The 13487-nt window shown below is 31.1% G+C and overlaps 1 protein-coding gene across 3 annotated transcripts in view; it reads left to right on the top strand.

Annotated features, from left to right (window-relative positions):
- Window positions 1–13487, top strand: part of LOC132945448 (serine-rich adhesin for platelets-like) — a 265662-nt gene that overhangs the window by 12387 nt on the left and 239788 nt on the right. The window lies entirely within an intron of this gene.

Consider the following 13487-nt stretch of genomic DNA (forward strand, 5'->3'; position numbering starts at 1 on the left):
TTTTATATGTCCCACACCAAAATGACGAACACGAAATACGAAAAGATAACGTAAAAATACATATTTCGTTCCTGATATGTGATCTCGTATTTAATGTTTTAAAATAAACTCAAAACTATATTGCGGCGTGTGTCATAATATTTTTTGGAGATCGCATAATTTTACATTACCTAATAATAATTATTTCTATACCTACTTTGGTACCTGTACATTCAACAAGGTATACGATTATTTTATGCGCACAATGTAATGTCGACACAAGCCGTACATATTATTTTCTTCCTGTTATGTAAATTTTGGAATCAAACATTTCAGAACACCGTAGAATCCAATATTGATTTGTAGCCAAAATTCGTTGCCGATGTCTGATCGTTTTCCGGGGGGTTGCCAACGCGTGTCGAGTTCATTTGGCCTCTGTGATTGATAAGATCAGAGGTCGGATGAATCTCTTGTGGAATGTAATAATGTTAGAGTGACGATAATTTCGCGTTCATAAAAAAAAATCGCGATTTTTTCCCCTTTCTATTTTTTTTTTCCTATCTTGGACACGCGCCAACTGGACTCGGGCCAAACCATGGCACGCCCGCGTGTACCGGAGCCCGCTAAAGTTCGTCAAGTCGGAGACCGACTGTTGGTCATTTTAAAAGCCATAAAATGCATTTTTTTAGACCGTAAAAGAAGAAAACCGTTTTCGAGAGACCGTAATATACCGACGCACGGCTACGCGTCCAATTGACAAATAAATAAACGTCATGACTTGATCACAAACTGGAAGAAAACAATTTAAAAGCCTACATCGTGAACATACTAATGTTTAATGTAGGAGTGTCGAAAATCGATTGTCTAATGTCTAACCACGATACTCCGATGTTTGCTCGAGCAATTTAAATGCCCGCTTAGTAGTAATTTTAAGAACGTTAATTTCGTCCAAGAATCTTATTATCTCGATGTCGACCAACATTATTCAGAACCATAGTCTTGTACATTAAACATAATCAGTAGTAGTATGTGTATTTATTTTATAAATGTCAACTAGCGATAAAAAAAAAACAAAATATGATATATCTTTCTCTATGATTTCATAAATAGGGGAAATTATAAAATATTTAGTTGACCTAGTTTTTATTATTTTGTGTTGATCATATAAAAATTACTATGAAAATGTATTCATATTGATATTATATTCGATGTTATTGCCATACAAATGTATTTGTTAACAATAAATAAATAATTTAAAAACATTTTTTACAAAAAAAAATCTAAATGTCAAGAAAATAAATGAGGACTAGTATGAATGCTCACAAACTACATGGAATAAATAAATTACACTTTTGAACTCGGAAACATTGTATAAAAATATATTTCTGTTTTTAATTTAAAAAATAAAGATGAAAATAATATAAAACATACAAACGGTGCCTAAGAGTATTAAATTCTTGGATTCTGAGTCAATACTTCTAAGTTAAAATGTTTATGGCGTACATTTAAATTTAACATTAATTGCATTAGAAACTAAATATTATATAAGTAAATAATATAATGTATGAATTAATATAATTAACTGTGGTGATATGTATTCGCATGTGTACGTTATACTTAAATACTATTTTACATTTTAAAAGGCGTATAAACACAGAAATATGTTTAGTAACATAAATTGGAACGACACATATTTTGGCCATTATTTTGTTGATTTTGAAATATTTCATAGATTAGTATAAGGGCACAGTGCGTAATCGTCCATAGGATAACACTGTTATTGGCGACGGTAGTTATGATAAAATGGTTTGTGTATTGTCTTATATAAATCGAAAAATAAGTAATAATTCGTTAAACCGTAGACAGCGTGACTATCGGGCTTTACAAAAGATAAAAATATATGTTTTTTTTATTTTAATTGTTGTCTGACGCATGCAACAGCTGATTGTAGTTATTATTAATTTGGAGTGTAGTCAATTATTCCTCACGTAATTTATTCCCATTATTATTCTCATAATACAAATATAATTTGTCATGCAATGTCCGATACAAAACTTGTTAAATCTGGTTGAATTATAAATGGTTTAAAACAAATAGTTTCGACAAATTCAAAATTCTTAAACAGTAAAATATAATAATAATATATAACGTCGTATAATAAACGTTGATACGAAAATGTTGCTTAACGCCTGCTTTTATCAAAAAATCCATTTTTTTTATTTTTTCAATGAACCCTTTTTTAACCCCAACTGTTTTGAATCACCTCGGCAGAGATAACACACCCCATTTGTTCTTCGGCCCATGACTACAACATAATAAGAAACATCCAGAGGTCTTAAAACTCAGGCATTTCACGAAGACTGGCCCATAATAGCCACTCGTGGTAACGGACCAAGGATAATAACGTTGGAAATTCAACAGGCATCTTTTACGTACCTATATAAAATAGCAACTTTGTTGGTGTGTTCCTGACCACATTAAATGATTTCGGAAAGAACTTTGTGTCGAAACCAAAGTTTTCTGAGCATTGTTTTAATGGTGTCGTGTTAACAACAAAAACTACAGTACTTACCTAATTACAAAATGACTAAAAATAATTAGAATTTTTTTTTCGCGGGTGGGTCAGAGGGTCAGTTAAAGTGAGAAAAATAAATAAAACGGTAAGAACCCAAAGGTTTTCCAGCTAGATGATTTATATATATGATTCATAATTTTCTTTTAAATTTCACCGTCTTAAGACCCGCCACACTATTGTCACGTCGTCGTTGCTTTTAAACGGAGAAACTCAACGACATAATATTTTTATTTACCAATTTTTAATTTAATTTAAACATTTCAAACGGTGGGAATATTATTGGCAACGCTCAGAACTTGGCTATTTTTGAGTCTTTGCCGATCCAGTTTATTCGTACAAATATTTATAATATTATGATTATGGTTACGGTCAAGGGCAGTGTTGTAATAATATGTTATGACACGTTTCTTCGTGTTTAATTACTTGAATAATATTGTTTTACTAAATAAAAAAGAGACGGAAAGAAAATGTTTAAGCGATTTGAGAAAACACGCACAACTTATTTATACAATTTATAACACACCTATAATATATACGATTTTTACATTTTTTTTTATAAGAATTGATGATTACAGATGACAAGTCGTATATTTTTACAAATCTTTCTTTGATATTTTAGACTCTGTGCAGTATAAGGAACGTGTTGGTCTCTCATTGATGTTTGTTTTTATTATATTTTTCTATCCAACGCGTCTTTCGAAGTGTTTCAACTACTGTTTCAAGTAGCACCTTTTGTGTACCTATAGAAAAACTAGTGTATAATATATTATAGTAGTATATTGAAGAGGTCATTTTTCTCGGTTTCTTCAAGTTCTATGAAAAAAAAAACCTATCAACAATCGTCGGAAAATTTTTTTTAAAGAAATGTCAGCAAGCGTGATTTTAATCGATTTCCGCTCAGATTCGTTTATTGAATGCAATGATTTATTATTATTCTTTTCAAATTTAATGTCACACCTGTGTTGAGGTACCACCGATGAGGAGAGTGACTCTGCAGTATACATACAGCTCGTATTTTAATTTTTATATTTCCACGTCTGTCTACATTATGATATCGGTTTATTAATTCTCGTTGTAATATAAATTATGACTAAATATTTTGTAAATGTCATCTAATTTAACTTTGGCCATTTCACGATAAAACATTTATAAAATGAAAACGACGGACCATAATATATTATTTTACTCGTCTAAAAAGTATTTTAAAAATTAATATTTTAACGATTTTACGGGGTACAATAATAATATGCATCTGAAAATTCGTATTGGACGTGACATTTTATTTGCTGCAGCATAGAATTAATACACGATTCATAATTTTGTAAATCAACGGTCACGAATAACTCACAATTTGAATTCCATTAAAAATAATGAAAAAATGGTAATTTCGTTTTTACAGCTATAATCCCTATATATTTTACCGTGTATGATAAAGTGTGCACTCTTGTGCTTACCTATTGTATGATATACAGTTAACACGACTGAAAAAAAAACACTCAAGTTCATATTATTTTATGTACTTACTTGAATTTATGTGGCGACGCGAAGAGAGATTTTTCAAACGAATTTGCAGAGTCTTTCCGAATATCTCAACGTAGGTGTGTAGGTACCTCTAATTATTATGTGTACTTATAGTGACGAGTGCACATAACATAACGTCATGATATCTGTTGTGTTTGGCACATGATGTAATTCTCAAAACAACAACGAACATTTGTGTATAAATCACGAGCAACTTTCTGTGGCATTCCTGGCGTTCAGGTTAAACGAGCTGTAGTAGACCTAAGACTTTATTTTTAACGTGCACCGCTTTTCGGGACACCGCCGGTGTGTGGACGGTGAGTGCGAAGGGGTTGGGGTGCGGTGGGGGGGAGGGGGAGGGGCGGTCGAGGTGGGCGGGTAAAACAAATCTTTTTCGGTTAATTTTGATTTACAAGCGCATCTAGCAATTTCATTACGAAAGAGCCGCGCATCATTAACGATCTATATATATAATTATAAAACATATATATACATATTATGATAATATATAATAATAATACCAACACATATGTATACACATATGAATATTAATTTCTAGTTTTCGGTTTTTTTTCCCACTCCGTCCACACCGCCCCTCTGATACGCGGCGTGATGGTTTGAAAATAAATGTGTGATTCATGTCTCCTCGTCCCGCAGGACACTTTTCACGACGGTTAATGGCCGACGCGTTATGGTCTGAATACTTCACAGCGCCATATACCGGTATAATACCGCTATGTATGATCGCTTTCGTGTATGAGGATTTAGACATATCCGGCAAATGTCGGAAGTTACATGGAAAAAATATGTATACGCTAAGAGACCGTGGACATAAAAGGGATCAAAATCTTATTTAATAAATTCCTTTCACGGCGCACATAAACGCTATCTGAAATAAAATAATTTCCATTATAACTGTTTGGTAGTAAATTTACTAATCGTAATTTATCATAGGTATTTAAAAAAAAAATAATACAAGCGTGTGTTTTCCAAAACCTAATAATTTATATTCTAAAACATAAATTTCAGCGTTCACGATAGAAATATAATTTTAAAAATACACTTAACACAGGTATATTATGAAAACGTGAGAAGATTTTTAAAAGTTTTGTTCCACGAAAACACGGTTATAATGATATTAATTTGTATTTTATAAGCATAACAGAGAGAAGCCAAAACTATGCAAGCATATGCATAATAATACATACTGTTATAGTAATTAATTGTATAATATAAATATGCAATAACATAAAAAATAAAACATGAACAAATAACAATATATGGTATAGAACGGCTAAAGCTTTGTTTTAGAACTAATTCAAATAATAAAACTTATTGAAAATCGGAGTCAACGTGTACGAGACACATGAGGAGCGTTTTACCTAATTGTATAGAGAACAGAAGGTTTGACGATGTTCTAAAACGTTTTTGATAATATTGTTTGTCGGGTATAGGGATTTTAAATTTGATCTGTGCCAATAACTCAGAACAGTAAATATTCTACCCGACAGACGTCTAGACAAAATGTATACGATAGGTCTGCTATTTTTTTTTTAAAGGTCAGTTAAGTCGGGAAAATCTTAAATATGAATGTCAGCAGAGTATAATATTATAATCTCACGAAGGGAGGGGACTACGAACGTTATGAATAATCAAGGAAAACACCACAAGACCTGCGATGAAGTCTTTCGACCATTTAGGAATCATAGTTACCGCGGAAAGGTCCCAATAATAATAGATCAATATTCAAAAATGTCGAGGAGCCAATGGACAAAAGTGGTTAGAAAAAAATGGATTAAAAGTTCTATAAATTCAATCGTTTATCTTTGTAACATTTATTCACGTCTTGGGCTGATAGGGTTTTTCATGGTTTTATATGCACACAAAAAATGAAAACATGCTGTTCAAAGAACTTACGCCTTTTTAGGCGTTCGGTGTATAATATTATCTATGACAAGGCTTGATTCTATAAAATATGTATACTTAAAAAAATGTCTCGTTTGCTAATTTTTTTCATCCATTAACGCGAGGACCTGCGATGAACTCTATCGGGCGTTTAGGACTCGTGTAGTTACCGCGGAAACGTCCCAAATAATAGACTCGATATTCAAACATTGACGAACTGATATACGGACAAAAGAGGTTAGAAAAAAATGGATCATAGAGTTATAAATTCAATCGTTTATTTTTGCAACAGTTGTTCGCGTCTTTAGACTCATAGTCTTTTTGTCATGTTTCTAACACACACACACACGCACACACACATAGTAGGTATAGTAACCATCTATTCAAAGAACATACGATTTTTTCGGCGCTCAGTGTATAATTGTCTAGAACAAGGCTCAGTTCTATAAATGTATAGGTATGTAAAAAAATTTCTCACCTATGTGTTTTCCATGTGTATGCGTTTAGGGCATCGAGTCATGGCCAATACCCATTTGTTGGATGCATTCTTTGGTAAACCAGCCCATGAACCAACGGACGAGTTCATTAGGATCATATTAGCTGTTTCCTTATAGTATATCCGGGTGACAAACAATCAGCACGACGTATTTTGACCTATATTATGTTAAACAGTATAATGATATTTTGTATGGCACGATAATATAATATAACAACACAGATGTATTTTATCTGGATAATCGTCCCGAACGATCGGAATCGGATACAATATACACTTATGTACCTTGTGAGTTGTGCTCACATAGAAGTGTGTTTGCTGTTTGAAATAAAATGTACCCATACCAATTGTATTGTATTATGTAGTTCCGTGATCAATGCATATTTACGTGTGACACCTGTTTAATATTTCTCATTGTATTTGGAAACGTTATCAACAATAATGCTAAAAAAACAAGTAATATAAACACGGGATTACGATGAATCAGAATGTCAAGGAGAAGTGTTGTATATGAGATCTGAGTCGTATTTATTCGGCGCTAAGTCCTTCGATTGGGAGACGCGGGCAAGGTGTCATAAATGATATTTATTCGATAGCTATGGTAATTGGTTTGTCAAATTATATCAACCATTTTTAATTTTTACGAAAATAAAAGCAAAACGTAAACATTGTTGTTGTCGAGCAGCATTATATTTTGTAAACGACTTTGATTTACGTAAAACGTTTAGATTACTTTGGTCATTGAATTATTGTTTGTCCAATAAAGTCATCAGGACTAATAATTACTTGTGCGGTCAGAGTTGCCGGTTTAATCAGGTCCATATTACACTTGAAACCGTTTTCTAGGATCAACAATTTGTTGACACCGAGGACAGTAAATACATATTTTTATATTAAAAACCAGTATAAAATATACAATACACACTGTAAAAAAATCATGTTCAATTGGATACGTAATATTATTTTTTGGGTAAGACACTATAAAACCGTTGTGTGCAATAGTAATTAAAAACAATAATTTCTATAATATACGGTGCACATTATAGCTTTTGGTCGTGTGCACACGCGTATGTAACCGAATAAATAGCCAGCAGAAAATAGATAAGGTAGGTAGGTAGAGGTATGTAGAGTGCGTAGACGGAATTTGATTTCTCGGGGAAAAAAATAATACTATATTGGCCATCTAGAAAGGTCGATGGACGGCGGCGGTGTGCGTAATGAAAAAACACATAAAAATGTTCCGTATCCGCATGCATGCATGTATGTATGTATGTATATATAGGTACCTACTTCTTGTTTTATAGGTTTTCTCGAGTTCATTTCGAATAATAATAATAATAATGATGATGATGATGATGATAATAATAATAATAATAATAAAAAAACACACTGTTTTAGCTTGGGCTACTTCGGGCAAATAGAGATTTGTGCGCGCGTGTTTGCGCAAGACGTGGTCGCGATGGGTAGGTGGAGAGTTTCCGACGGCGGGACCGATGCCAGAAATAGATTACAGTTTATACGTGCAGGTGGCCCCTGCGCGCGATAATATAATGAACGCCGCCCCACTCTATTCTCTTGTTCGCGGTTCTGCGACCAGGAAGGGAAACATAATATAATGTAATATATTATTTTACGAAACAGCGGCGAATAACCCTTTACTCACTTAGACGGCAGCATGAAATATTGTAACGTGCGTGGAAAAATAATTTGGGAAACACTGCGAGGCGTGAATGGACAAAAAAGAAAAAAAATGCAAGTAACAGTAATATACGCATTCGACGGTTGAAGAAGTGATTTCGCGGCGGTCGTATTTCACATTATTATAATATTATAGTGTGCGTTATGCGTACGCCTATAATATTATTATGTCGTAATATAAGACGGTCGAAATCGAAAATTGGGTCAGTGATCAAATCGCATTTGATTTTGCATCGATCGAACCACAATATAAATTTATAAAATCACACACACACACACACACATTTTTGGATCGTGGAAGAAAAATTATGCCTGTATACGAGTAACGGCGGTGATTGTCCTGTCGGTTAAAAATTATATTTTAACAATTTACGTCAGTGCTCAAAATAATTTATAAATATCGATATGTCTCACTGCAAAAACGGCGAAAAGGGCGAAAGAGCTCGACAAACTCAAAGTTAATTAGGTATATTATTTTTTTGAAACATGGTATGGATATTTTATGACGCGTACAGTTTTTATTAACACGATGTATGTACACGAGTTTAAAAATAACAATTATTATCGTTCACTTCATGAAACAGATAAATGTTAAAATAAAATAATTGTTCACTATTTTTTGCAATAAATACTGACTGTACCTACCTATAGTTATTCGTTTAAACGGAAATAAATCATAAGCATAGGCAGCTTTAATCAGAATAATATTATTTATTAGTTGTTTTAATTATTATTATTGATTTAAATTTAATATAATAAATATTTTTCAACAACATTTTCTCTCTCAAAAAGTGACTTTCTCGACTGACGCGTAAACTGTCTGTTTTTAATTTTCATTTAATCGAATGAGGACCATAATAATGATTATGTACTGTCTCGTAAACATTAAGGAAACCAAGCTAAAAATGTAAATAATTTTATTAAAATACCATTGGGGTTTCATTGAAGAGTGATTATCTTATACATTTTTGTGTTTCACGATTTGACGTTACTTCGCTTAAGGTTAACGTCACCTTGTTAATTAGGATAATTATGATGGAATTAAATTGAATAATAAGAAACAATGTCACGAATGTCTACCTACCATTAATAGAATAATTAATTTATAACTTTATAAGGGATCTTATTAATTTTCAACATTTATTAGTTATTTTATTTTTTATGTATGTATATTGTATATAATACATTTGCTAAACGCGTCATTGAAATAAACTAAAATGACAACATTTATTGAATGATATTGTCAAATATTTTTCTACTTAATTCATGTTAAATTTAATGAACGGTTGTTAATATTTTTTTTTATGTTCAGTATTACACATTGTATATTATATTAAAATAATTTTAAGCTATTACAATTTTACAGTACCTGAAAAAAATTATTAATTACAACAGAAAACAAACAAGTTCATTTATTTAATAATGTTAACGATTTTTATGAATAATTATTTTTAATTTTCTATAATTTAATCCTAATATAATATAATATATTTTGGACATAAAAGTATATTATTATTTTTGCTACTTGGCTAACCAAAATATTAATGAAAAAGTTAAAACCAAAATTACCTAGAAAAACAATGTAAACAATTTAAAGTCAATTATATTATGTAAAAAAAAAAAAAATGTTTAATTTTATACCATTATAATTTATATGCTAATTTTTACATAGTCTGTGCACTTTTTTCTGTCGTATAATTTTTTTTTTACCCTATTAGTATACAATGGATAAATTCAAAATAATTCTCATACAATTATATTATCAAATAAATCGTTCCAGTCCAAATATTATCAATGTACATACATTAATTATTATCTGCAGTCTTACATTTGTTACAAAACAATGTAATATTATGTTATGAAAAACCTAAACATTGATTTCTAAGGTAGGGTGTGATTGTGTAGAATTCATACGTCATAGAACAATGATCGACATCATATTTGTATAATGATCGTGACTGCCATCTGTAATTATTCAATCATCTCGTATAATACTATGAATATAATTGTGCGCATTTCATTTTCCTACCGAAACGTTTTGTCGAGTCTGTGCGGACATAACACAATGTAGCACTATATACAGTGTTGTGCATTATCTAGATAATTTTATCTAGATAAGTTATCTAGATAAAAATATTTATCTTTTTATCTTATCTAGATAAAATAAATATACACTATCTTTTTATCTTATCTAGATAAATAAAATAGTTATCTGAGAAAAATTATCTAGATAATTTTTTTTTGTGAGAAATAAATTTTCTAAGTTTGTTTTGCTATTTTTATTCGATTTTATTTTCTAGTTATAATAATTGTAAATATTTACACGTCGACTATTTTGAAAAATTTAACTATTTTGTTAATTATTAACATGATAATTTTTATTCAGTTATTGTTTAGTTATCATTTTGAATTTTAATATAAGGTATTATTAACTGATTAATGATTATAAATAAAATACTTTTAAAAAGAAAAAGTTTTACTATATAGTGATTATGTTTTGTTTTTATAAATTATAGTTAGGTATTAAGTAATAAACAAAAAAAAGCAGATTTTACTTATTTTGTGTCTCCAATAGTAAAATAAATCATAATCTTATACTTTATTATTATTATTTTTTTAATTCAAAGGCTTTGATTACAGTGATTATTAGCCTAAGTTTGCATCCTAAATGTACTTAGAAAATATTAGAGAAAAGTGCAAATAATAGAAAAAAGAGAACAAACTTTATATTATTTCATTTATAACGAAATTGCCATTTTACAAATGCAAGCTTTAAATTATGTAAGTTTTTTTCAATTATCTGTTTTTTATCTAGATAAATGTGGTTATCTTTTATCTATTATCTAGATAAATATTTTAAGTATTATCTATTATCTTATCTAGATAAATATTCAATGAATTATCTGTTATCTTATCTAGATAATTTTTTAGTTATCTTTGCACAACACTGACTATATACTATCCAACGACACGACAGGGTCGCTCGAAGTATAAATAAAAGAAAAGAACGCCTTAAAATACACATATAGGCAAGACACACGCTAAGCCGCCTGACTATAATAATATTTCAGAAAGCAACTAGATTCACGAAAAAAATTCTTGTGAAAGCATAGCAAATTTGCAGTTAAATAAGAAAGTTTGAAAATACAATAATCTAATTTTACATTTTACGTAGAAGTGCAAGGTGTAGTTTTCAAAACATTTTGAACAATATCAACAGGGTTATAGCCAATTAGCTAGAAATGATTGTATCGTATTTTCAACATTTTGTTAGATAATATTACTGCGGCTCGCATTACAATGCACTATCCAACACGTCTTATGGCTACCAATTAACAAAAAAAAAAAAATTAATAATAGTTGTTACTATTACTATAAGCAAAGTGCAAATAATGGCAACCATTTATAAACATATTATTATAAACTTATTTAAAAAAAACCAACATGTTCCTAAAATAATAAGGCATCAACAGATGAGTAATATCCCAACAAAAACACTCCGCCATACTCCGTACATACAAACACTATAAACGTACACACAAACGCTATGTATAAAAAAAAAACTGCTCTAAAAGTTGTGATATCGTTTTATAGCTAAGTCTTTTAACTATAGATATAATTTTGTGAAAATAATCTGCTTAAAAATTGAACTTAGCTTGGCAACTTAAGTTAAAAATTTAAAAAATATACTATAGCACAATGAGTACTTAATAATAGTATATTTTGCTATCATTGAAAAAGGTAGTGTAATCAAGTGTAATCAAGTGCTAAGCTAACTTCAATTTTTCAGAAGATTATTTTAACATGAATTACATAATATAATATTATGTATAGTTCAAAGAGTTATCTACCTATAAAATGATATCACAACTTTTAGAGCAGTTTTTTTTTTATACTTAGCTTTGTTTTTTACACGGAGTGCATGGCGAAGTGTTTTTGTTGGGATGTTATAATATTATAGTATATCCGTTGTAAATATAGTGTTTTTCTACTTCCGGTGGTCCACTGCTCTAGTCGCGAATCCTAATGATTTAGGATAAGGGATATCGCCATATTATCTTCCCGGAGTAATCGCCCGGTCCACTGGAAATCGCATGCAATATTATATGGTCACGGCGTTAATACTTCTATAGCTGCTGCAGAGTTGGTCTAAGTACTTAAGCGCCACTGAACACACACGCTAGCAGATATATTTAGATGTGTGTGTGTGTACGTACACAACACAGGGTGCAAAACAACAAACACAACATTCTTTCATTAATCACAAGGCGGTTTTGTTTGAATTCGCTTGTGCCCGATCGCCGGGGTCGATCATTAAAATTCGATGCGCAATGTCGGGGCTCTCCACTCTCCGCCGCTATTTTCCCAATCCCTTACCCCTTCTACTTGACGGCTGCCTGAAATTTATGGTAATCGGCTTACGGACATGGCCACCGCTGCTCCCCATAACCCGATGCGCCGGATCCTCTTCCTCTTTTCCCCTCCTCACCAATCATCCTGCACCATGCGCACCGTCGAACCTTCCGCGATCCGCTATCCGCTACCCCCCCCTCCCCCACCACTCCATTTCTCTAGAGCCTACACAGCTACTTTGGTTTATAAAACTCGACCAGCGCACTCTGTTACGTTTTACATACATTATATATATATATACTTATAATACGGGCAAAGAGGTTTACAATGTTCCCAAACGGCTTTGAGGAGCACACGAGTGGGGCGAGATAGCTGCCGATGAATTTCTATTAATTATGACGATAATTAAATAAGAGTTTATTAAATTCCAAGAACAACCGGAGTGTGTAATACGAATACGTTTAATATGCTTATATTGTTCCGTTACTTAATTTGAACACAGCTATAGTAATTTGGTTATTATAATATACATTATAACACAATTTAATAATATTATAAAAATTCGTTTACTTTTTTTCTTCATATTCCTACAGGCACCAGTGTTCATATAACTATGAATGGAATGTTCCGTTCCGTTGTTAAACTGTGACTTTTATGGGATACATTATCGGAATATTTAACGATATTGTCGAAAGTTTACTGCATATGATAATCCCATTCAATTATAGTCAAGTGGACTATAATATTGTAATTCAAATGATATTTAATTCCATACATTTCATTGTGTTTTTCATTAGAAATATTAGGAATTCTTAAGTTGTACGCGTATTGCTTTCTACTAGTATTGATTTGTCCCCGATATCAACAATTTTATAACGAACATTTTTAAGTCCAGTTAATTTAAATACAACTGTATTTTGAGCATACATTTTCCCATATTATAAATGTTTATATGTAGTT

The sequence above is a fragment of the Metopolophium dirhodum genome, chromosome 5 (genome assembly GCF_019925205.1).
Source record: "Metopolophium dirhodum isolate CAU chromosome 5, ASM1992520v1, whole genome shotgun sequence".
NCBI classification, from domain to species: domain Eukaryota; kingdom Metazoa; phylum Arthropoda; class Insecta; order Hemiptera; family Aphididae; genus Metopolophium; species Metopolophium dirhodum.